The 26,354-nt window shown below is 40.2% G+C and overlaps 1 long non-coding RNA gene across 1 annotated transcript in view; it reads right to left on the bottom strand.

Moving 5' to 3' along the window:
- The window catches only part of LOC110396156, a 154,505-nt gene that overhangs the window by 2,758 nt on the left and 125,393 nt on the right, over positions 1–26,354 (bottom strand). Inside the window, exon 4 of the long non-coding RNA XR_002436811.1 lies at positions 128–214. This is a non-coding gene — a long non-coding RNA (uncharacterized LOC110396156). The remainder of the gene's footprint in view (positions 1–127; positions 215–26,354) is intronic.

The following is a 26,354-nucleotide window of genomic DNA, read 5'->3' as shown; positions in this document are numbered from 1 at the left end:
TTTTGTGGTAACCTAGTAACCTTCTCCTTTTTTTTCCCCACAAGATCTTCCTTCGCACCACACTCTTCCATATTGCTAGCCCTCCAGAGCAATTGCAGCATGTCTCTACAGGGTTTTGTTTTCCTACCCGATGCAGAGGAGTTGAGGTTATTTTCAGCCTTCGGAAGCTTATAAACAGGATCAAACAGGAACCCGGTCATCAGCAAGAGGAAGGCTAGAAAAATAAAAGCAAATGCATATCAACGATTTTATTTTAAAAAGAAAATGCATCCAAAACATGAAACAAAAGCCTGGGCTCTGCTAGACTTCCCCCTCCTCATTCCTTTTTGTTTAGTTTGTGAACTCTTTTTTGCAGAACAGAGACTGGTGTAAATTAATGCGTGACCCAAAATATATCACATGTAAAAGCTGCCATAGAAATATGTAATAGCAAAAGGGAAAAAAAAAAAAAAACTAGACATTATTAGAACTCAAGTGGTACCTCTTATCATGATAAATCAATATGAAGCTCAAACTAGGAGGAAGATAGAACTACATATTCCTGTTCTTCTGAAGTGTTTAAACACCTAACCAACACTCGCTGACTGTTTTTATATCATCAGTATAAGACGCCTGCATGATTAGACTGTTTTGCATGGTTAGTGGTGCAAGGATGAGACTGGGAGCATGAAGTCCTCTGCATTTGCCTTTACTTCGAGCTGTCACTCGGTGGCTAGGAGAGTTATTCACACACTGTGGGTCTCTGAGTTGCACTTGAACGTCCTGAAATGGCATCTTCCCCAAGTGTGACTGAAAGCCCAACACTTCAACCACCAAAACTGGGCAGTGTGACATCCCAAACCCCACCTCATCTCCGGCAGCTCAGAAGCACAGTGCACCCCAGATGACTCCAAGTATCTGCCACGGCTGTGGTTGCTGCTGTTTTATTCTCAAGTTGTTGAAGGCGGGAGAAAGGACACAGATCTCCCAGGCACACATCAGAGCAGTGGTTTGAAAACACAAGCTACTCAGAACTGCTGCTGTTTAACCAGATGAGAAGAACACATGCACATCAGCCACTCTGAGATCATCTTTGCAACCAAACACGTTCACACAAGCCAAGCCCACCCCACGTGCCACCACAGAAGGCCAGTGGCAGGGCAGTCAGCGCTTGCATCCCTAAGCTATCTTATTTTGGAATAAAAAATATTGACGAATAAATACAAAGTAAAAAAAAAAAAAAAAAAAAAAAAAAGGAAACACCCTGAAACCCACAACCAAATTGTGAAGTCAGTAACCTCAATATCTAAACCCAAGCACTTTCTCTATTGGTTTAAGTGGATGTAATTACCTTGCCAGCCCTACAGCTCTGACAGCACTCAGGGAACATGAGAGGCACCAAGGGCAGGTTGGTGGATGAGGTTTCAAAAGATGCCCATTCCTGGTTCAGGGCTGACTTCTGCACACAGGAAGACTTTGTGAAGATAAACCTCCATTTCCTATTTTGTTTATGAGCAGTCAGACGAGCAAAACAAAAATATTTTCTCAATATTTTGCACAGAAGTTTCCTCAAACATGAATTTTGTTCTTAGTAAGATGAGTATCTCTATGGGCTTTTCAAATAAATTACATTAAAGAAGAGAGAGAAAAAAAAATCAGTCCTCAGTGAGAATAAGTCAGCAAAATTTTCTTTAAAAATAAATATATATGAATTTTTTTTTAAAAGAAGGATCTGCAGGACCTACCAGACAGTAGGACCTACCAGCACTACAAAGAACCAGAAAATATAAATTGCTTAACTCTTGCATCAGTCTGGTTATCTTATTAAGCACTCATCAGTGATTAGTACAATATAAAATTTGTCCTTTATCTTCCTTCCATAACTGAAACGTTATTAATCCAACAGACATGTGCCAGGAGCAGAGGAAAGAACAAGCCCCAGTCCACTCCTCCCTACCTAGGATCCGCTCCACAGATGATTAAGACACATCACAGAAAGATCAAATCCATAACACTTTACGGTAAGCAAATATTCCCCTGCATATTTTTGTCATTCCCAGCAGCCTAGAACCAAAGCACACTGATGCCTCACGTTCCCCCTCTGTAACCAAAATTACAAGGAAAAAGTAACAATCGTTTTACTCGTCCTTGTGTTTTCACCTAAAATCTCAGATCAGAGACAAGAAAAGGATGAGCGAGTGTCAATGACCAATCTCCTCCATTCAGCAGCTCCTCTTCAAAAAACTTTTGTGGTTTTCCAAAAGCCTTGATAATTCTCAGTTTTTGAAGAAGCCTTGTTTTCTGTTTCTCTTTACTTAGCACAGTCTCTTCCACAAGTAGGCCCTAAGTACCTAAGCAAGCAGAGACATGACAAAGAACAGGCAGTAATAACCATCACCATCACTTTAACTGTAAAAACAGTAATAATGTCCTGAGCTAGAATTTCAGCTAGAGTCAGGTTAGTTTACAACAGTGTGGGTCTCCAATTTATTTCCACACAATGCACTTACGAATATTCTGCTTGTTAATTTTGTCTATGTAAATATTTCCAGCTTTGTCAAAAAAACATACTTCAAAGGGGTCATTTTATGACTGTTCAAAAAGAGAAAGTAAAACTGAGGCTTATGACAGGCTGTGTGCCTTGATGTATAGACAAAGTTTTTTCAGGAGCAGAGCTGGAGATATCTGTATGGGAAAGGACCCCTCATGGGGGGAAAAAAACACAAACTTGGAATAAGCCAAGTTTAATTTAAGTAATAATAAAAATCTGTTTGTAAAGGTAAAAATACCATCTAATTATAGCAGTTTATTAACAAGAAGTTGATGCAGCTCCCAAATGCTTACAGAGACTTCAGAAACTTCGGTTCTGAAATTGTGGTTCTGGGTGGAGTGACAGAACCAGCGAAAGGAAAATCTGTAACCATGCAGAGAAACCTATAACCTACTCTGTAATTAATTTTTCATTTTACTGTTAACTCTGGTTTCCATAGGATGCACCCAAGAAGATGTACGCTTCCAACCATTCCTTTTACTTTCTCTCTGCTTCCATAACATGTCCTTCTGTACTTTTGTTTCTGCAACATGGCTTGTGGACCATTATTTAGGATGACTGCAAGGGCAGCATTCCAGAAAGAGGCAAGAGCTCTGTGCGCAGGAGTTGAATGTACCAAGAAACACAAACAGGAGACAAGAACTGTCCTGGTACAAGAGGAAACTGTTGGCATGAAGAAGTCTAGAACAGCAGCACGCATTCTCAACAGTCTTCTCTCACGGTTTTATAGTGTACTGTATTATATACTCTGTAATATACCCTATACTATGTTTTATTATCCATATTATGTATTATTCATTTTTATTAAAAAACAACAACAAAAACAACAACTGTTCCTGGACATGGATAGTGGTGAAAATGACAGACTGACACAGCCTTCAAGGCTTGTGCCTCCAAGCCCAGCCTCCACTTCCATCTAGTGATGCAGCTGGCAGGTTTCTGCATCCTGTTCACCTCTTTGCAGCTTTACTGAGGCCACTGGGAAGATGCCACTCAAGGACAAACGTTGTGGTGGCTTTTGTGCAATGATGACATTAGCTTGTGATAGGTTTTTAGGAAGCAAACAGAGCAAAGCCTCTGATCTGCCCTCTCTCAGCACAGGATAACAGTAGGAGTTTCTGAAAGCAGGTGCTGGAGGCAGGCAGTCCCACACTGAAAACAGGTGGGATTTCATCTCAGGTACCGTACCCTCATCTGCATAGCCAGCCCAGTTATCTCATCATCTGACAGAGACCTTCAGAAATAAAATACTGCCATCACAAACATCTACTGGATATTACGAGAAAAATCAAACGCCCAGCCCATCTCACAAAGGCACAGAAAACACAACCATTTACAGTTAATGTGACTCACATCTCTCCATATTTCACCTCTGAGATGGATAAACCTGCTTCCAGTTATGCATGGTGTAGCACACTATAGAGAGCAGAGCAAGAGAAACACAGAACGTGGGGCTTCAGCATGTACTTTCATTTTCACATGAACTTCCTGAGGTTTATGGCAGAGAGTTCTGAAACCCTTAAAGTCTAAGTCTGCTCATTGAAGTCAATTAGGGGAGAAGCATAAGGCTTTTGCTACAGCTCCTGAGCGACCATTCAGTAAATGAGGCCTTCAGTGTCTTGAGTTATAATCTGGCAAATTCTGATGATGCAAACGTGGAAGAATCATGGCCTCAGTCATTTTACCTACTCCAAACCAAAATGGTCAAAACTGGTCAAAATAAACGGAGTTCAGAGGTGTGTGTGTGTGTGTGTGTTGTTGGTTTATTTTTTCCATGGTTTTGTTACTATTTTTTTTAAAGTCATGTTTCTGCTAGAAAAATACCACCAGTCGGCTTGTGCAACATTACCTCCTCAGTACCTACTACCTGTTACTACCTGTTCATATGGCTGAGGAATAAGAGAAGTCTGGAGGGGTGTTTTTTTTGTTTTTTTTTTTAAATCTATTTGCCAACCAGAGTCATTTATCCCCTATTAGATAAAGTATAATAGACTATACCGAAAGGGTCACTGGCCTTCCATTTAATGATATTGCCGGCACCAATCTACATTTTCCCGACAGTGTCCCTCAACACAGAATAAATGGCTGATCTCTTCACAATAACAGCTGATTTCTATTTATTAAGCTAAAAAGGTCACCATTTTCTACGGCTGGGCCGCCCTGCACTATTGATAATTTTATGCATAAACAAATGGCAAATTTGTGCCACATAAATATGCATTAGCAATTACTTTTTCCTCGGGCAACGCTCGCCGCATGCAAATGTGTCCCTCACAGGGCCTGGTGGCTTTTGTTTTAGCTCTTGAAAAGCTAAACAAAAGAGCACAATAAACAGTTTAAAAATTGCCAATCAATAGGAGATGTAAATGCAAAGGTAAATGGCAAGAAACTTGCCCAAACAAATGAAACTGAACTAAAAAAAACCAAGGCAAAAAAAATCATATGAGGGGAAAAAAATCAGTAGAAAGAACTACTTCTTTCCTGACACCCTGATATCTTTTAACTCCGTATTTTGTCTCTTTTCTTTTTGGTCTAGAGATGGCTAAGATGCTCTTCGCACTGCAACAGTCAGGCTGGTCCTAATGGAGACACCAGATGGGACTGCACACAATGTATGCACAGGTCAAGTAAGCATTAGGCAGGACCCACACACGTCCAAAGGAAGAAGGCAAAAGAAATAGCATATCTGAGGAAAGTCAGAGAGGACCCTTGGTTTAGCTTTCTGCAATTTCACATTTCCATGGAAGATTTTTTAAAAGCTACACATGAAGGAATCACCAAGAAAACATCTGTAAACACTGATTTGGCATTTTACTACTGGAAGTGCCCTGAAAATACCAAATTATCAGTGCCTACATACAGTTGTCTGTAGTAGCAGCCTAATGAAAGTTGTCACTTGAGAAAGTTGAACTACATATAATTTTCTTTACCCCTAGGACAGAAAGCTTGATTTTCCCCTGTCTTATTGTTGGACTACTCATTTCAGACAGCAAACCATGGCTGCATATGAGATGCAGGATAATGGAAAAATCAGACCCAGGCACTAAATTGGTATGAACGTGGAAACCAAAACCGACAATTTTAGGAGAACTGGTGATTGCTTTGAATTTTCCCCTTCAACAGAGAAGCTTCAGTGCTTCAGAGAACCAAATGTGACACATACCGTGATTATTATCGTTTGTAGACAAGCTATTACATGTGGACAAAGAAACCAGTTCAGTAATCCAGTAACAACACACTGCATGACAACACACGCTAAGGCCAGCTGCTTGACCCCTTGAAGTGACTAGTTTTCTTTTTACATCACTTTCTGTGGCAGTAACTCTCCTTTTCACAGCTAGGATAGGGAAATATAGAGGCATGAAATACAGTAAATAAAGTTGCACTTCATCCTACAAACATTTATGACAAAGACAAACTTAAAACATGGGAGCTTATATTTTAGTGAAAACTAATTATTTCAATAGAAATTGAAGAGATTAATCGTATGCTTCAAGTGGTTTGCCAGATACGGGCCATAATACAACAGGTAATCCACATATAAACTTTCCAGGGTGTTAGCGTCCAGTGTTTTTAGGACATATTTTAATGAAGAGGAATGTTACTGTTGACGTAAAAATTCAACAGCACTCTTACATTTTTCCCTGCCCAAGCACTTCCACAGAACAAAAATTTCTGTGAAATTAGTTCTATGACATATGCTAATCAATTACCTAATAAATGTATTTTTTCCAATCACTGAGATAACTTCTTGCTTTTCATTCTCGTTTTGTGGCTCACACGGTTTTATAACAACTCTTTAGACTAGAATTTTTGATTCTGATAGAAACTGATGCAGGTCATAGCAACCATAGTACCAGTAATTGGTTTTAACCATGCTCATTCCAAGAGCTCTCTTGCAAATGGTCAAGTACGGGTGAACCTACATCAAGCACAGGATGAAATACGTCCTCACAAAAGCAAAAAGTTCTCATTTTAGGCTTTTAGCCAACAGCACTCCCACATCAATAACAACATTCAGCCACAAATCTATATATTTCAGTTTCTCTAAATTACAAATGGTAATTATGACAACATGGTAAAGTGTGAGATACATAGAATCTCCATGCCATCAACCTTCTTCTGCTCTATTTTTTTTAATTAGCATACACAGAAAGTGGATATTGATAGCACCTCCCGCTTTAGGTAAGCAAGCCAAGGTAGATATCCAACAGATGCACACCCTTAAGAGACAGTATCCTCAGCTAAGTCACAGCTGCTCTCAGCAACCAGCCTTGGAGCTGCTGGGCAGCTTCTACTTAAACATACCCATGCAGTCAAGGGGTATCCACCCGACCATGTACACTCTGCAAATACCAAAGATTTCAGAAATAAAACATCACGGAAATTTGCATAGCTTTTTGTAAACTTAAATGTGATTGAAAGACCCACAATTATAGACAGCGTTCTCCTAAGGTCGACAACAGAGTGAAAAAAGGCATGAGCAGATATGCTAAAGCAAGATCAAATAAATTGTTTAAATGTCACTGCAAAGGTAGTTCTCACGAATGTCTCTGTGGCCAGTCTATTGCCATTAACACAGTTAGAAAATCTGTAATAGGAAGAAAATTATTACTACATAAAATATTACTGCATAGAGACGCTGCTACAGAATTGAAATGAAAAGATGTAGCTCAATCTGTTAATGCCCATCCCACATGTGTGAATATGATGAATAGCAGAGAATGAAACGACTGTTAAATCTTTGTTAACAAGTGTATTTAAAATAGTGTAGATGGATCTTTCTGTATTGGACTGTATCTTGCGCTCTGATGAGGGCACCCATTTTAATCCCCAAACTCACTATTATCAAAACAAAACGTGCAGAACAGATATGGAGAGATGGCCATTTTCTTCAATGTGGGTAGAGTTGTTTTTGTGAGAAGCATGTAGCTCAAGAGGATGAGGTGGGTATAGAGAAGAAATTATTTTGTCAAATTCAAGCCCTCTCTCTCCCTCCCCCAATGAGCTCAGCTTCTACTCTTCTTTTCTAACCTCCATTTTCAATAAAAAAAAATTGTCCATAATGTCTAAATTGTCTCATTAAAAAAAAAAAAAAAGAAGAAGAAGAAGAAAAAGAAAGAAGCACTCACATAACAGCAATCTTCATAGAAGCATGCTTTTAATCTCAGGGATTTCATTTTTCTCTCTGCTTTGTTTACAGCTTTCCTGGAAAGCTTTAAAACTAAAACTTTCTGATAAAAGTATCCCATTTCTTACATGATTCCAAATGTGAGAATAATTTTCTTTAAGAACTTTAATGCTAAACAGTGCTGTCATTGATAGTGTCTTGAAACTCAATTTATATATTTTTACATGCTATACCCTTGAGAAAAGACAGCTGGGCAATAATGCAGTGATGGCACATCTGTATGATAGGCTCAATTCTTTCCGTGATGCAATAGATAGCATATATTATTAGATAATTACAAATGTGCACACCTACTAACCTATGAGGACTTTCAAAATAAAAGTTCCAGGCATTACTGATTAATCTCACCTTTTTTCCCCCAGACTAAGTATTAACAAGCTGTGTTCTTCTAACACAGCTTCACCCCTCCTCCTTGATTCTCCATTCTTCTCCCTTCATTTGATTGCTTTCAGTTGTTTTGAATTGAGAGACATCAAAAACTGTCAGCAAGAATTTAACATGAATTAGTATCAGAAAATTAGTGTTTTTCTTAATTAACAAAAATACGATGTTTTTGTTCTCCCCATCTCCTCCTTTCTCTTCCCCCCATCAACAATAACCAAAACCAAAACTCGTCTCTGCAATCAATCTAGCATCTGAAAAGCAAGCTGGATTTCTCTCTCCTGCATTTGCACTACCAGTAATAACTCCATGATTAAGACTCAGCTGACAGTTTTCTTGGCACAGAAGCTGCGAAAAATCCAGCTCACTCCTCCAGTAGCTGAATTGGTCCTCAAGCATGGTGGGGAGGGAACAGCTGGGGAGGGACAACTTTCAGAAAGAGGGACAACATATCTGATCTGAAACCCACAGTAAGAAACGCTCCCTACCAAAGCTACAAAAGCACCCATCATGGGCAACTACAGACTCTCAGCAGATAACAGATTTAAGTATTCTACTGAAAATAGTAAGAAAAATTCTGAAGGTTTCCATATGAACCCAGCAGAATTGACCAAATGTACCCATCTGTTCGCTTTCATATAAGCAATATGTATGCTGCCAGTATTGGACCTCTTCTAGGGCAGGGCCCTGGGACTTAAATTACATCTGCCACTTCCCCGGTTTACAGAAGTCTCATCAGCAAAGCATGAATTTTTTTTTAAAGTCTCAAAATAGCATCCTGAGGAAACATAAGAAAATGACTATTTCTACATTTCCTCCCTTTTCTACCTGATGACTTTGCCTCAGTACCTAATATTAATATCAAATGTGATGTTCTGAGCTGAGAAACATGGAAACACTTCAAGAAAGCCTTTTAGTGTCTCATTTCCATCTCCTTAGCTCAGAAGGGACTATTTCATAAGCAAATTTGAACACCTTCAAGCAACTCATGATGAGAGTGTCCAGAATCAAATTAGTTACCTCGCCTCTACTAAAGCTGGCAAAGAAGCAAATCCTCATCCCTTCTCACAGTATGTAATCACCAATACAACAGACTGACTAGAACCTCCAAATACAGCTGAATTGTATGCCCTCAAAACTTGAATTATAGGAGTTTAATATGAATTATTTTGAGAACTGATATCGCTGATAATGTTGCTACATTTTGGCGTATTTCAGATGCAACCATGAAAATCTGCTTCCTTGAATGCAAAACAGCATTTCTTTAGCAGCTGTGGTGCATACAGCCAGTCAACCCAAGTAGATCCATAGTACAAGATAAAGTAAAATTTGGAGTAATTCATTATGTCTCTGTGATTGTCCTCTTCAGATGACAGAGTTCTCTCATCCTCACTGTAAAAGTCCTGTTACGTGGTTTGCATTTCTCCCCAAATACTTGTTCAAAATATCAGCAGGAAGCGTACTGCTCCTTGGTCAAAGCTTTACTATCATTTCAACAGAAATGCCCCACTCCTAATTGGGGATAGCCTAATGAAATATATATTTTGTATATAATAAATGTAGCAGCTAATAGCGCCACAGCAGTGAGTATTCAAATTAAAAACCTGAACTCCTGTGGCTAAATGCAGTACCATTTGTGACCTGAGACTCATGCCTTTTCCTACGTTGCCCTGGCTGCCAAGTGACACAGTTTACTCCACTGTTTACAGCACTGTTGTCCTTGAAATTTATCTGGGGAATGTGATGTTTTCATGACTTGCCCTTTGCTATCGTCCACCTGAATGCTTTCTAAGTCTGGGGAAGACAAAGCTCTCAGTATGCACATCTGCAGAAAAGATCTGCTGAAAATCAGCATAACAGAGGCATGAGCCTATTATGCTGGGCATCCATTCCTGTCATGACAGCCAACATGCTTCACCCCAAAGGCTTCAAAAGCCTTTCCTCCAAACGCTCTTTCCAGCAAGGTCCCAGATATTAGCACTGGACCCGCACTAGAAAGAGGGAAACTTCATGCCCCACTGCTTGGTTCCAAATAATAAAGACAGATGAAGCAATCTGACTTGATGAAAAGACCTAAAGCTCAAACACACACAAAAGAAAAAAAAAAATACACATCGAGAAAAAAGGACCAATGTGGTCAGCTGGAGCTGAGGAGCAAACACAGGTGAAGCTAATTCGGTGTGCGTAGCAGAATGGGTCAGCACTGCCAGGGTACCTTACCCCCAGAGGCTGGGGTAAATGCTGGATTTGTGGCCAACACAATCCATTTTCTGCTGGCCACAACTAGTAACAGAAGTGTCCCTTGGTGGCCAGTGCTTGCAGCAGAAACAGCCTAGTAGCAGCAATTACTCCATCACCTCCAGTGGCAGAGCTGTCTACTGAGTATCTTTAAGTAACAACTCTGTGATGACCTCAGTAGGGGAAAGGGCAGCGGAGTTTCAATATTCTTATTTCCCAGTTTTACATTACAAAAATAGTCTTGTTAAAAAAGGCTGAATAAAAGTGAGCATTCAACAGTTGCAAAATACTAGACTTAAGACGGTACAATCATTTCTAATTTACCCATAAAAAGCATGAGCTTTCTGTCTTTGTGCAGATGCATCGCAATACTCTCTAATTACACGATCACATTCCAATTTTTTCTAGAAGGATATCACCCAAGAAGGTCCAGCTCTGGGAACAAACATGAATTGAATACTTAAAAATAAAGTTGCCTGCTGGACCATTAACTCATTAATTTTAAGCACTGGAATGTGAGTATTGAATAAAGCAGAGATTCACAAGCTAAATGAGGATGATTTTGCAGGAATCCAAAACCTTTGCAGGAAACCCTTAGTCATGCATGCCCCACTTTCTGACCTAATGCACCCAAACATATACTTGTAGATGCTGCATTTTGGAGTGAATTGATGCTACCTTTTAAAGATTCAGACACTTTCAATGAAGTGAAAATAACACTTATTCAGATCTGGCCCAGATGTGATTAGCTTCCCCTCTACATTCAGTGGAGGCGGAGTGGCAGGGAGAATTCGAGTCAAACAAAACTGTTTCCTCTGTACACCGACAGAACAGAGGCCTAGAATCACAGAATATCCCAAGCAGGAAGGGACCCACAGAGATCATCAAGTCCTGGCTTGAGATCCATCAACCTCCTGGCTGCACACAGGACCACCAAGAATTCAAACCTTGTGTCTAAGAGTGCTGTCCAAACACTCCTTGAACTCCGGCAGCTTGAAGTTGTGCCCACTGCCCTGGGCAGCCTGTTCCATGCCCACCACCCTCTGGTGCAGAACCTGTCCCTAACCCCCAGCTGCCCTTCCCCTGTCACAGCTCCATGCCGTTCCCTCGGGCCCTGATGCTGTCACCAGAGAGCAGAGCTCAGCGCTGCCCCTCCGCTCCCTGTGAGGAGCTGCAGCCGCCATGAGGCCTCCCCTCAGCTCCTCTGCTCTACGCTGAGCACACCAAGAGAACTTCACCTCCAGCAAGGATTCTTTCTACTGAGAACCTTCTCTTGCACTAACATCAGGCTAAGTGCCTGTCTATATGGCATCAGTCACCATGCTGAAAGCCCAGTCTTCTCAAGAGTCTAGCATCTGTTTACAGCATGGCCAGGCCTGCTTGTTCTCTGGCTTGCCTCGTGGCTTTTGCCATGTGGGACATATAGCAGCTCAGCTTCAGAAAACGTTTTCTTTCAGTGTTTTCCCAGATAAAGTGGGAATGGCATTTTTCTGAGGTATCTGGTTTCAAACACTTTCAGGTGGTGCGGGAAACCCCCTGACAAATTAAAATAAATGTAGGTTGCTCCAAAAGCAATGCCTCCTATTTATTTCCATGGAAACTACAACAGATACAAAGAGCACAATAACACTATTTGATAGAGCAAATTCTCAGCTACAAAACACTGTTTTTCAACATAGTCACCACCATTAGCTATGCATTTTTGCTAGCAATGAACAAGACCCTACTCATTGCTGCAAGCCTGCATGCCATGCTCAGAAAAATCTGCAAGACTATCTGGAATGTGGCTTGTCTTTTACACTGCTGTGAATGCACCACTCATTGCCTCACTGTGCTGATATCCACTGTTTAGTCTCCGTAAGTGTTCAACAAGCGTCAATGAACATCAATGGGTGCCATTTTTTCTGCATGAAGGAATTCACTTACACACCTTTGCTTCATGCACTTCCCCCTTCATGTGGGAATGTTCAACCACCTCTACCATACCACCAGCATCCCCCTCTGACAGGATGGGCCAACATCATAAAATAGGAGGCATAACTTTCAGAACAGCCTTCATTGATTAAGACAGACTGAAATGAACAGGATTGCTGCCAAGGTTTAAGGTGCATTGTATCCACCTACTTAGAATTTGAGCTAACTGTGCTGTTTTTATCCCCTTCAATTTTTTTTCCTCCTATCTGTAAAATGGATCCAATACCACCAAGACAGATACTGTGAAAACCAATTAATATCTATATAATATTCAGATAACATATTGACAAAAATCACAGAGAAGTACTTTGGGAAGTTAGTAATTTTCATGTGTATTTATTATAAACATTATATTATGGAATTGCTGTTTTTAAGATACAGTTTGAATGTGTGCAGAACGTGCCTGCCACAGGGCCACATGAACAATAACAATTAAAACAATATTGAATATCTTCTTCTGTCAGCACCATCATTTCAGTGGTCTGATATGTGATCGTGTAATTAAAGACTATCATAATGCATATGCACAAAGGGGCTGAATTAAGGTTGTGCAGGCAAATCTAATTCTGGCATTTCCTATGCTTTGAGTGCCTGACTTCACAATCTTAGTGTTCATTTAACAAACAGTTTCTGTATGTAATACCATACATTATACACATGTGTCAGTAACATCTTCCATATTGCAGCATACTCTGATTCTGCAGGGTATGTTTACACACACATGAACAAACACACATACTGCTAAAACAGAATAATATGCAGTCATGTTTCAACCATTTCCCTCTTCTCCTTGCGCAGAATAATCTTGCCATTATATTTCCCACCATCCAGAATAAGCTGCAAAAGGGTGCCAGCAGTTAAAATGTTCTTTTAAGTACACAGAATACGTGTCAACACTTCCAGCTTCTTACCCACTGGTAAGAAACATTTTAAATAGCATCTGCTGTGCATGAGCCATTTGTGGATTGGAGAACACGTGCACAAATACGTGGTGCTCCTGCCCTGGGCCCTAAACAGAGGCTCTCCTGTTAGCAAGAGCTTGAGAGATGACCACTCCTTGACATTTTAAGAAGGTGGGATTAGAGCAGATATTGCTTTTGACTTTGTCCTACACACGTGTGCCGGAGATGACTTTGGCTTCTAGGGCTGTGATATAAGTTCCCTGGCACCAGTAGTGCCTTTAACTTGCTGACATGGCTCTCACTGATTTAACCATGAGTACGAACAAAATCCTTTGTTCTTCAAGTTCTAGTTCAGTTTGTTTCATCCTTCGGAAAATACACTTTTATATTCCACTCCTGATTTCAATGTTTTTCCACTTATTGAGCAGAACCTTCATTCCAGCCCCTATGGATCTTGCAGAAAGAACTACATTAAGACACTTTGCCACACTTGCTCTGACAATGACTGTTTTGCCTGCCAAGTGCTGGTCAGACACTAGTGTGTACTTACTCAGATGCGGGATTTTCCATCTTTATATTTTATGTGCTCCAAATTCTCACAGTAGTGATTCTAACTGGGATCCTGGTGACTTGTACATAGTTTTGCCAGGAAAGCCCAGAGAAACATACTTCATTCTCAGTCAGGAGATTTATGCCAACTCATTGAATACCCATCATTTATTCTCCAGTCACTGTCCGCTGCTTTACAACATTGTCATTCATTATGTAAGTGCACCTTAAAAATAACAAGAAAAAATAACACACACACACACACACACACAAATAACACCAAGCCTTACAGCACATAGACAACCTTTAATGCCAACTACACACTGTGCTGTGTTACACTGTACATGCACTGGTAGACCACTCTCAACCAGAGGTTCTCAGACACTTTCACTACAGCCATACGTGACAAAATGCATCACTTGGTCAGACTTTAACATACGTGCTCCAGTGCGTGATAAAAACAGTACTTTTAGACCTCATGAGGCAGGTAAGCATGCCCTCACTGAGGGGAGAAAAAAAACAATCACAGTGGTTTGTACTAATGATAGCCACAATTAACTCAAGGATTGAAATAATGGCAATTTCCTCTTGCTCAGTTTCATAAAAACAATCCCATGCATTCCCAGACACTAAAACCACCTTGAATCTAAGCTTCCCGAGAGGCAGTTTGCAGTCTCACACAGTTAACAGTCTAGATCCTTTCCTCCTCCTCACACCAGCTCTTTCTCTCTTGATTTCATAGAATGCAACCTACAGTTGTCCTAGAATTTCAGAAAGTGATAATTTTCTGTAGAGGTAGTTTATCTGACATTGGGCTTATAGCATAGGAGGGCACTTGTAGCTTCTAATCATCCTCTCCATCTGTTCACCATAAGCAATGTTGATCTTCAAATTACACAACCTACACAATCCTGAAAGAGTCTTTTACTTTCCGGTAGGACAATCTGCTCCTTCCCTTTCCCCATTTATTGCAATCTGCAGGATCCTTGCACTGCCGCACATACGGAGAATGAGAACATATCAATCCACCCTAAATGACCTCGAAAGGCTGAATCAGTTAACAAAAATAGGCAGAAACTGCAGCATTCCAGTAGACTTTACCCACCATCACCTTGAAGTGATTTGGAAATTCCTCTCTTTTAAACACAAATCCCACAGTAATCTCTGATTCTAAACAGTCTCAAAACAATGCCAAAAAGTTATCAGGCATCTCTGTTGCTGGGGGGTTCAAAACACTATTCCTGCAGCCTACCCTAAGCCTCTCTACCCGATGCAGCCTGGTCCTGCTTCTAATACATATGTGCTCAGCATCTCACCACCTGCAGAGCTGATGTGCTGGTTCCCCACCAAAAACATGGTCATCACAACACCTGGTTTCCATGCTGCCATCACACACCTCACCAGTGTGGCAAATCCCAATCAAGCTGAAGGTGAGACATCAGCAAAATCCGAGATTGCTCACATATTTTGTATTAACCCTAACATTTATAAGTCCGTCCTATAATTATTTTAGTCAAAGCTCTTTTAAATTCAATTTATTTGTATTCTAGTGTTGCATTAGTAGATAGTATCTCTAAGTAATTTGAGACTTCAGGTATAAACATCCAAGGATATGGGGCAAAAGTGCAAAGGGACGCACAGCAAAGTCTTATCCCCATGTACGCCCACTGTGGCATGCAGACCTGTAAGCATGGCTCTGACCTTTCCATGGCTCTCAAGGTCGTCTGTTTACCATAATGCACCACACTATTTGTGGCTTCTTCTGCCTCCCAAATGGAGTTTCTATACACAGATCAATGCAGGAAACAACTTCCAAGACATACTTTGGTCTTGGGCAAGTTTTTCCCAGGCATCAGAAGTAGTGTGATCCTTCCAAAACTGAGGCAGCGAGTAAGTTGTACCCTAAGCTGCAGCCACAGTGTTTGAAGTCTCTAATTCAACAAACACTGTAAGGAGTATGGACTTGATGCTTTCCCTTCAAAATGTTTATTTGTCTGTATTGTTGTTACGTATTAGCTCTGCCAGCTCATGTGCCTGCAGATCCTCACAGATTACAACTGAATTTAGTTAGCATCAGGTTTGCAAACAAGAAGCAATATAGAACACACACTTCATTATTTGTTGCCTCATATACATAAATGCACTTTGTGTATGTGATCAAAGGTGACTAAACCACTCTAGTAACTGTATAAAGCAATTCTAAAGGTATTTAAATCAGTATCAAGACTTTCAGTCTTTTGCACTTCATATTTTCCTCCCCCTTCCTATTTATTTTTTTTTAATATCAGGTGGGCTATAATTCATAAATACGGGGTCAGGGTCAATTTACAATTTTGGGGCAACAGTACTGACGGTTCCTGTTGTCTTCAGAGGCAGAGATATGTGTACTTTACACTTGCAATCATAGTCTAAGCAGCAATGTGTGCAGTGCAGTAATCGGAAAGAAGCAGAGGGTTGCAGCGAGTCTCAGCTACAACAGAACGGTTTCCAACACAGCAACCTTGTCAGTCCTTTTCCTGGAAAAAGTTGATTGCAATTTTAAGGAAGAACAGAACATCATAAATGGACCCTGGCATGGGAAATATCTCCAAAGGACAAGTCATATTTATGATTTTAACTTTCAAAAGGCAACAAAGCTTTCTAGCACGGGCAACACAGGAGAGCTGCTCACTCTGATGGGACGCAAGCCTTTTGACATCCCTTTGCCTTCATTCCCACCACTGCCATGGGTGTATTTTGGTGTTTCACACTCAGTAGCGCCACTGACATCTTTGACTCCCTCTCAGCTCTTCAGGTGCACTCCAGCCACACCAGGCAGCCTCCACCACCTGAATCAAGCAGAATCGTGCAACTAGGATACAAGCTCAGAAATAAGAAGCTTGAATATATGTACGTATATATACATACACATACAGAAAACAGAAGCCAACAAAGGACATTCAGCATACCGTTAGCCATACCGCAATGCCTCCATGTGCCAGGGAGGCTGGTAATATGACTAATATCCCAGGTACAAAAGAACAAGGAGGTGGGTTCCAGTGTGTTTTCTAACTCAAGACCCCGGGGGGAAGGAATTAGTTCAAGGCTGGAAGAAATCTCTGGAAATTAATGATAAATCAGACAGAAGGGTCAATGTACTATAAGGGACACATCTAAAGCCATTATTTTATAACAGCTGATGGCAATAGCTGCTCGGGAGGGAAAAAATAAAATGCTGATTTTACAGATATTCAGGGGGTGGGAATTAACACTCTAGGGAAAAAGAGCAGAAAAGATGGCAGGATACAAAGGTGCACCAAGATTTATTGAAAACCAGAGGGGAAATGTAAGCTGAGGGAAATGAACATTCGGAGCACACAAAACAGACATTGCAAAGCATGCTAATTAGACAGAATACTAAAGTAGTCTCTTTCTTTAAAAAAAAAAAAAAAAAAAAAAAAAAGGAAAGGAAAAAAAAAAGAAAAGGAAAAAAAGGAGCTCCTCAAGAAAACCAGAACCATCACTGAAGTCAAGGTGCAGAGAGCAAGCAGCCCTGTGATCCCAATCACAGCTCAGCCATGATGACTAGACTATTCCCTCCTGCCTTTTTCTGTTTCTGGCTACCACTGGCTAGGTAATAGCTAACTTAATACATCTAGATTTATGATTAAAGAGTACTTAGAAAAGATTGATTTGCCCTGCCCGACAGCCAACATGAATAGATTGGGGAAAAAAAAAAAAAAAAAGGAAATAAAGGGTTAGAAATCACACAGGCTTCAGAAGACACAAAAAGGTACAAAAGTGCTGGCCCTAGTGGATTTTATTTGAAAAATAAGTCCGCTTCCAAACTTCAGATTACATACCCCTTTGTACCTGAGGCAGAATAATAAAGTGCTACGCAGAGTGATATCAACATGAATCTTGCCCAAGAAGAAATCCTTGAATGCATAAACAAACTTCCACATCCTCAAATGTCTTGCATCCTACATACTTTAAATACATGCATCAAAGCTAAGAAAACTTACGCGGAGCAGGTTAAAACATGTTCACAGGGCACCATACACTATTATTTACTTGTCAAACACCACATTCACTCAAGAGGGCTTGCTTTCAGAGAAGTCAGATAACATTCAGGGTCTGGGCCTAGTTCATAGAAATGGTAGCTAAATGCAACAAGCCACTACATCACTAAGAATAAAAATCTCCTATTCAGTGCTAATCAAAATATATAAGAGGTGCTAAAACTTGACTCCTGAAAGAGGGATTAATACAGTCCCTGAACGCAGGCTCAAGAGCCCTCCTACTAGTCATGCCAGCGTCCAAAATGTCTCCATCCCTCCTCACATGACAAGGGCTGTGACAACACCCTGCTGGACTGCCATGACCAGAAATGAGGGGAAGATGTCAGGTGTTTGCTGCTGGCCTGTCGCCCCCAAATAAAATCTGGTTCCTTTGCTGACAGGATGGGAAGCTCAGTCTCGCATTTACTGAGTGCTTTTCAGTCTACTTGTGAGTTGAGTACCGTGCTCAGAGCTCCGCAGTGCCCTACCTATCATGTCTGCAGCCAGCCAGGGCTTCATCCTCAGCAGCTGTCAACTCAACACTTTCAAGAGCAACAAATTCATTAAAATTGTATAATTATGGCTGAAACTTTCCAAGATATCTAGGGCATTTAATCACACAGCCTGGATTCAAATTAACAGTCTCAAATACTCCAACCAGTCTTAAAAATCCCAGACTATACATAGATATATTTGTCAAATGCTGCAAATTATTCAGATTATTAAAAAAGGTCTTATCCTTAAATTACTCTTCTACTTCCAAAATTCAGCTCCCATATTAACAAAACTTCAAGTAAAAAGAATTCAGAAGAACAAAATTACAATGAATGTATACAAGACCTACTGAATCTATCCATATGAAGCATCTGATTCCTTTCTCAGTAGTGGAAGGTGACACATTATAATGCTGATTTTTTTGAGAGAGAGTTGATGTTAAAATGTAAACAATGTCTGGAACCAGTCATCGGTAAATAAAACCGAAACACAAATCCCAGTAAAAGCCAGCAATACTCATTAGTACCTAACAGCAGAAATCATACAGACCACAAAGGGACACGACGAGGCACCAATTTTCTTAGATGGCCAAAAGCACAGAACACCAGACAGTAGGAAAACAGAAGAAATTTATGATGGTTTCTTCAGATTCTCATCCAAATGATAACTTCCAAGCAGATCTCCAGTTCCTTAAGTTCTCTCTAACTTATAACACAGGAATTTACTGCAATCCTGCAGTATGCTACCCTGCTTTACAGTCTCCCGAGCATCAGACACTAAACTTATTAGTAGAAAAGCTGGTGGTAATTCTCACTTCTTATTTGGTCTTAAATGCAAGTAGAAGTCATTATGCAAAATTTCATATTTGGAAAGGATAAAAGATATCTGAGGCAAGTTGGGATAAAACAAACTGGTAGCAGCCTGCAGCAGCTCAGAGGTGTGTGAAATGTTAGGATAAATATGAGAGGGAGCTTAATGGGCAGAGTGAGGGTGAGACTGCTGAGGGTACATGAAAAATTATCACACAGCATTCGCAGTTTCTCTCATCAACATCACTGTAGGGCACATGGTATGTATGGTAATAAAAAGAGGTTGCCCTCAGATTCTGCTCTTCACGATTCAGTAACATAACTAAATTTTACCATCTCCTTCTCATTACTGTTGTCAAAATTAATTGTATGTAAACTACGCCATTTATAGCAGTCATCCTGATATCCCAGTGCTCTTCATGCAGGTTTTTCCCAGTCTAGAACTGGTTGTAGAACTTCGTCCCTTCCCCTCTCCTTCTTCCTCAGGGAGCCTTCATCTTCAACTAAATTTTAAATAGAAGCCACCAGCTTTTCATTGCAATCTTATTATCAATTTGCACCTCAGCAAAGGAAGGCTAGAACTCTATTGTTTTGTTAATTGACAATTTGCATCTTCAAAAGGTGTTATGTATTTTCTTCTTTTGGCAGGTTAGGACTAATTCTGTATGTTAACATATATGTGGGTGTCAGCAAAAACATTTGCCTTCAAAAAAGACAGTTCATTTAAAATGTGCTGCTTTATTATTTGTTTCTGTTAGGTTGCTTTATTTTCTTGGACAAATCTTGTTCAAAGGCTAGTAGGGATCATCCTGCCTAAAAATGGTCTCAAAGGACAGAGTTCCTTTTCCAGTAAGTACTTAAATAAACTCCTAAAAGTTACCTTCGAAGCGTCATAAATGAAAATTTAGTTCTACTTTCCAGTTACAAAGAACTATAGACAAAAGGAACTGGCAAAAGTTTATCTCCACCTTTCAAAGGTAGCTGGGTACTTGCAGATATCATCTTCATGTTGACTTTCTTTAAGTGAGATGCTGTTTTTAAAAGTAAGCATACTTTTAAAGAGTACGTGTTTAAAAATGATATACAGCAACTCAACTAATGGTCTCCAGCAAGATCTGCTGATCTGGCTGCTCAGTGCCTGTTATGGATCTGGTTTTGCTGTCTAATTGCAAAAATAGGTCTGAGAGTCAAAACAACTATTTTTCAAATCCATAATGACTGGAGATGTGAGATTTTAAAATTCCAAGTTATGAGGAGGTGGCCAATCCCATGAATAATGGGACAGGCCTCAACTCAGTCATTAAGGACACACGTTAGACCACAACATATTGGTTTGGCAAGTCACAACTCAAAGTAGAACTCTGAGTTCTACTTTGCAGTGCAGAAGAAATTTGTGAAACCCAAGCCACCAAAAAAAGGGAACATCCTGAAAAAACTGACAGACAAAAATATTCTGAACAATGCTTGACTGACAAAAGCAAACAGAAATTCCTGCTAAAATAACATAATAGCCAAGACAAGCCCTCTAGTTGAGAGTGAAGGCTATCTAAGTACAAAAAATTTAAATCCAGTAACTACAGGAATACCAAGCGTCGAGAGAAAGCCTCAGTTTAAGTGTCTGTCTTATTACTGCATTCACTTAGAGCTGGATGAGCAGGGGGAAAGAGGGAAGGGAAATAATCATAAAATTATGTACTGCCTTCACACACTTGTTAATGCCTCACTTTGCTAATTACATAATATCATATTAATTTCTTATTTTAGGTCTGACCAGTGGTAACTTTACCAGCCAGCATACTATAAGGTTTTCAACTGGAGGTTAACAACAACAACAACAACAAAAAACCAAAACAAACAAACAAAAAAACCAAGAACAAAACAAATAAATAAGATATGCCAACCCATATTAAGATGAAATATGAAACAAATTGAAAATTCTGACAATCAGATCTCTGCCCAAGCCCCAGATCTCACAGAGTGAGATCAAAAAGGAAGATTTCATGAAATTTCCATTACTAGTCCTTGAGAGATGAATTCAAGCTGCGATGGCAAAAGTATCTCAAATAATAGGCTTCCATACAGTTTGACTCTGACAACAATCTAAAGCCCTGATCTGCTTTGATTGATTACAACCTGCAGAATCTAGACTGCTCTAAGCTAGTTGTACTCTCAACTCTGATTTCTCAAGAAATCTGGAAAGCAGGTTAAGAGGAATTGGAACCCTGATAGTCTGTTAAAACCATATAAAGGAGCAGGAAAGCATTTTATTATCCATATTGGAAAATAGTTTTTGTTTTAGAGACTTCTCTCAGCAAGCTGAGACTTGTTATAACGCCCACCAGCTGTATGTTTGTGAAGATCAAGGACATTTATGCCTAGCCTGCTAGAAGAAATGTGTGCATGCAAATCAAATCATTCTAATTTACATATAAAAGTATGCACAAAAGTTAAAGAACTGTGTAAATTTGAGCACTGGGTAGTTGTTTTGTGTTTTGTTCACATTACCTTGGCTCTGTTAAGTCACTGAAAAAAATTCAAAGTCTCATTATAGTCTTAAGTCAACCATCAAAAACAGTTTCTGAGACTGAGGTTGAAAGACCTGAAAACTGACTCCTTCATGAAAGTTCTAAAACTTCCTGTTTTCAAATGATAGGAATGACAAAAGCAGTTTCCCTTATGATCTCTGGGCAAGAGCTCAAATCCAAAGACTAGATTTGGACCTGGACTCCACCACAGCATCAGGATTTGATACTCTCTTACTTTCTCGATTTCCAAATGAAGAAAACTTAGAAAGCAGTAAAATGTTGAAATCTGCCTGAAATCTATTTTAAAAAAGAAAAGAAAGCAAAAAGGTGTGTAATGCAGGTCTTTAACGGATAGGCCCAACCACACGGACAGATCCAAGCAAACCATCTAGACAAAAAGGCACACTGCACATTTGGCATCCTCATTTTACGCTGAATACTGGTAAGAAATGGAGGGACTTTTTAAATTCAAATTGGCTCACCCATCCTTTTAAGATGGATAAGCAACAAAGGATATGCACCAAACAGCCTGAAATTATGCATGTACAATCTTCATTACTTAAGACAGAACTGAGAATTGTTGTGGTTTTGAGGCTGTGGACATGAATTAAGAGATCCAAAAGCTGTTTTGCCAAATGTCTATCTTGATAAACAAAATATTTTCCTGTTTGAGACTTGGATGATGAGGTATAGCTTTGCTTTGGGTTTGACCTAAATTTATCTCAGTGTTGCAGCAATTTGACAAGTTTCACATACACATGCTGAATTATCTCACCTATTCTCTGTGCTATAGCCTGACAAAAAAGAGGAAAAACTCCTCAGCTGGAACCTGGCACTTTGGCTGGTGGCATTCTCTACCATGGACAGTGCAGCAAAAATTGAATGCCTTTTGCCACAGTTGTGTTGTAGGGATTCTACAGTAAATACTTTATGTGCCACAACAACGAATGAATATAGTAGACAATGCTCTAAGGCATATAGATAACAGACTGTACCTATCCACAAAGGCACAGTGGTCATAATTTCGTAAGACATGTAATGAAGTCTTTCAGATACTCCACAGATCATTCATGACTAGCAGTGGGCCACCTAAGTATCTGAGAATACATTTTTTTACTCAAAAAGGATGGGCAAGAAATAGAAAAAAAAACAATCTAATCATAACCTGATGAGTACACCTCCCTTCCCTCCATCCTCTGTAAAAATTCCAGACATCTATCATTCTTTCTTTTTTCTTTTCCAGACTAGCAGTTCAAGTGATTTTTTGATCCTCTATAACATACTCCATGACCCACTCCATCTCAAGGACCCCAGTGGACTTCCTCTTGCACAGGCATGAAGCTGCTTGGCAGATGGCTCCTGAGGACACAGCCTCAGCAAACCTCATTTGGCCTGAGGCAAATGGGAACAGCTGGCCTGACCACCTACTGGAGGAGTCTCCACAGTCTTCTGAAAGGTGAAATTCTGATTTCCTCTCTGCAATGCAGCAATACATTTCTAACAACTTCACCATGTCAAGAACTTCAGCAGAAAAAAAAAAAACAGATCAAAAGATCAAATTTGGTAAAACCTGAGGATTTTTATGTGGAGTGTTTTAGAAGTATCAGCACGTTGACAGATCAGATCAGGAGCGGCACTTGGCTGGAGGAGCACAAGCTCTCTGCAGCAGTAACTCCCTCTCTCACATGCACACTTCATACCAGAGCAACATGCTGATCTTCCCGACAGCACAGTAATGACAATAACCAGGGATGCAGGGCTTCACTCTTCTGTCATGGCATATTGAACTCCAGTAAGGGGAAGAGGATAGGAGACGCAAACAGAAGAGCTACGGAACTTGGAAAGCAGAATACTCGGCTACTCTGTCAGCACTGCACTGATTTAAAATCAATTTTATTATTCAAGTCACATTAGCACAACAGCCCTGTTCTACTACTTCTCCTGGTCCAGACCACAGAACTACTATACATCATGATGCTCAGTGGAAAGAGACATTGTCAAGATCTGACAGAATGAGCCTAGAACATCAGGACAATCAGAGTGGTGAGTTTGGTTCTTTTTCCTATTAAGGTTTTGTTCTGTGAACATCTCAGTAAAACCTTACTCTGATTATATTCCCTGCTAGAAATATTAACTTTTGCTGGCTTCAAAATAGCTTGTCAAAGCCAGTGGAAGCGCCTGCCAGAACATCACTTCCATCACTTCCTCTCAGAAGTGCATCAGTGTCCTGTTATTTAGTTTTCAGCTATTTTACAATATCCACGACCCATGTGTTTAAGTTAATTTTTAGCCAAACCCAGCATCGGGAAATTTTCAGTCTGTTCTTCTGATACTTTCCCCTATTTAACTTCATCCTATTGTGTCCCAACTGCAGCCTAAGAATAGAAGTATTGCCACACGTCGCTGATTTATTACTCTGCTTCTGCTTCAGAGAAGGATGCAAAGAACCCTGTGCCAAACAGTTGAGCGTTTCTCTCACAGATCCAGTCAGAACCTCAAAATCCCATGTTCTGGTATGGATGGGCTTGTGGCAGACACCCCATTTTAAATAGGGTGTACCTCTGAGTGCTTTCCATGCTGTCCTGTCTTCCCAGTCTAATTCCCATCTTACAACTTTGATGGCATCTGCCCATTGTAGCTTAGCTGTGGAGGCCCTCATTATTCACCCCCCTTGCCCAAATCAGTGAAGTTTATTCAGAACCCAAAAAGCTAGACAGGTACTTAGCATATCTGCACTCTTCAATGACCACACTCTCCTTTCTACTTCTTGTTCCTTTCAAATGCTTGTCCACTTGTCATATTCCCTTCTTTAAGGATACTGCCTGCAACTGTTTCTGCACTCCTGCTTGACAAGAAGGAAGGTAAACCCTGCTGCATCCCAGAGGCAGCCCCCTCAAACAGAAATTTCACATCTCCACTTTCTCCACCTGGAGACTTGCTGGGGACTCGCAGGGCAGAATGTGTTTCCACGGGAGTTCATCTACAGAACAATCGGCTTAAGCAGTTGTATTCAAATAGTATTAATGTTTTCAAATCGACTTCCTATTTTCCTACTGGAAACCCTGCCAAACACACTCTTCAACAGACTCTAAAATAATTTGGATAGTTGATATGCAATCCAAATTTTTAGTGGAAAACAGCCAGATTCGACATCTGTGAGAAAGTGGGTAATTTTTATTATCCGCAGAGAGCATGCACTCGGTCCGATATTTTCTACCTCTACACATCTCTTTCTACTGGAATTGCTTTATGGTTTTACATGATCAGTGGGCTGCCAAAAATGATTTAACCCCTTTATTGCTACCAGAATCAAAGTGTTGCTGTTCTAATGGTGTATCCATCTAGAGGGATATTGTAAAATACAGATTTTCAACAGCAGGATTTTACCTGTGATACCTCTGACCCCTCTGGTTTCAGCAAATGATTTTTTTTTTTTTTCAGGTAGTATCTTCTTGATCATTAGTTGTCAGCTACGAGAAGAGTGTCTTGTAAGCAAAGAGTTAGTTCCACGTTTCCTCTAGTCCCTTCCCGTGCATGAGAGGGGGTCTGGCAGAACAGTCGCCTGGGGAGGAAAAGATGAGAAAACGCCTTTGGGAAAGTCCACCTTCCTGATGAGGACCCAGCACAACTCCCGGCTGTTTAGGTGTTTTTTCCTTGCTTAGGTTTTGCTGAAGGTGCAACCTAATTTATTGATGGTAATAAATATTTGCTTCTGCCTCGACACCACCCACGAGGTAAGATCCTCGAGGCCACAGAACCACCATCCATACACACCATGCATATGGAGATACTCTGATCTGTACAGCACACAGTCTGAACTTCTTCTACTCCAACTTCTATCTTAATACGAAGAAGCCTGGCTAGTCTGCATCACTTCTGGGCAAGACTGAACTTCACTATCCTATTTGCAAGCAGTAGCACAAGCAGAATAAATAAATAAATAAATCGAGAGGATATACTGCAGACATTTTACTGTGTTTTTTTTTTTTTTTCAAAGCAAGCTCAAGACTTTCCGTTCAAAACTGCCTGCTGAGGTTCCTTTAAATGAATGAAAACAAATATTTACTGATTGTCTTGCCTGCACTAAAGAAGCCCATTCTCTGAGTGATCAGCAATGCTGAGACGGCTTACCTCCTTTACTGAAAAGATTATCTAAGTTCACTTTGTAAATGCACATGTGTATTTTATTACTCAGCAATTAGCAGTTTTCTACTTATTTGCACAATGTCCTGTTGGGAACAGGTGGCAGAACTCCTGTCGCCAAAGCAATCTCAAAATCTACACTAAACAGGGATAAATTTTGTTGTTGTTTTAATAACCAGAAAGGAAGCTCCTCTTGGCAGGTTTTTTTCTCTCTTTTTTCCTTATTCTCTCCTCCCACTCCTGTAATTGAGGCCAAATCCAAAGCAAGTGAATGGGAACCCCTGCACCCATAGACTTTTACTGGACCAATGCCAGTGGAAAGGGTCATAGTGTCCAGACTCTGATATAGAAATCCTATCAGCACTAACAGCCACTCCAACAACCCAGAGCATCAGGCAGATCTACTGAGAGATTTGCAGCTGTACATCTTTTGATCTCTGGGCGTTTGAGTTTGGTTTTTTTAGTTGTTATTTTTATTGTTGTTGTTCATTTGTTCTGTATTTTTTCTTTCCAGTTGCAGAAATGAGCAGAATGCTGTAAAATTATGAAAAAAGTTGAGAATGAGAAGTAAAGCATC

Source organism: Numida meleagris, chromosome 1 (genome assembly GCF_002078875.1).
Source record: "Numida meleagris isolate 19003 breed g44 Domestic line chromosome 1, NumMel1.0, whole genome shotgun sequence".
Classification (NCBI taxonomy): Eukaryota; Metazoa; Chordata; class Aves; order Galliformes; family Numididae; genus Numida; species Numida meleagris.
Note: the sequence above shows the minus strand (reverse complement) of the source record. Positions and strands in the feature narration are given on the sequence as shown.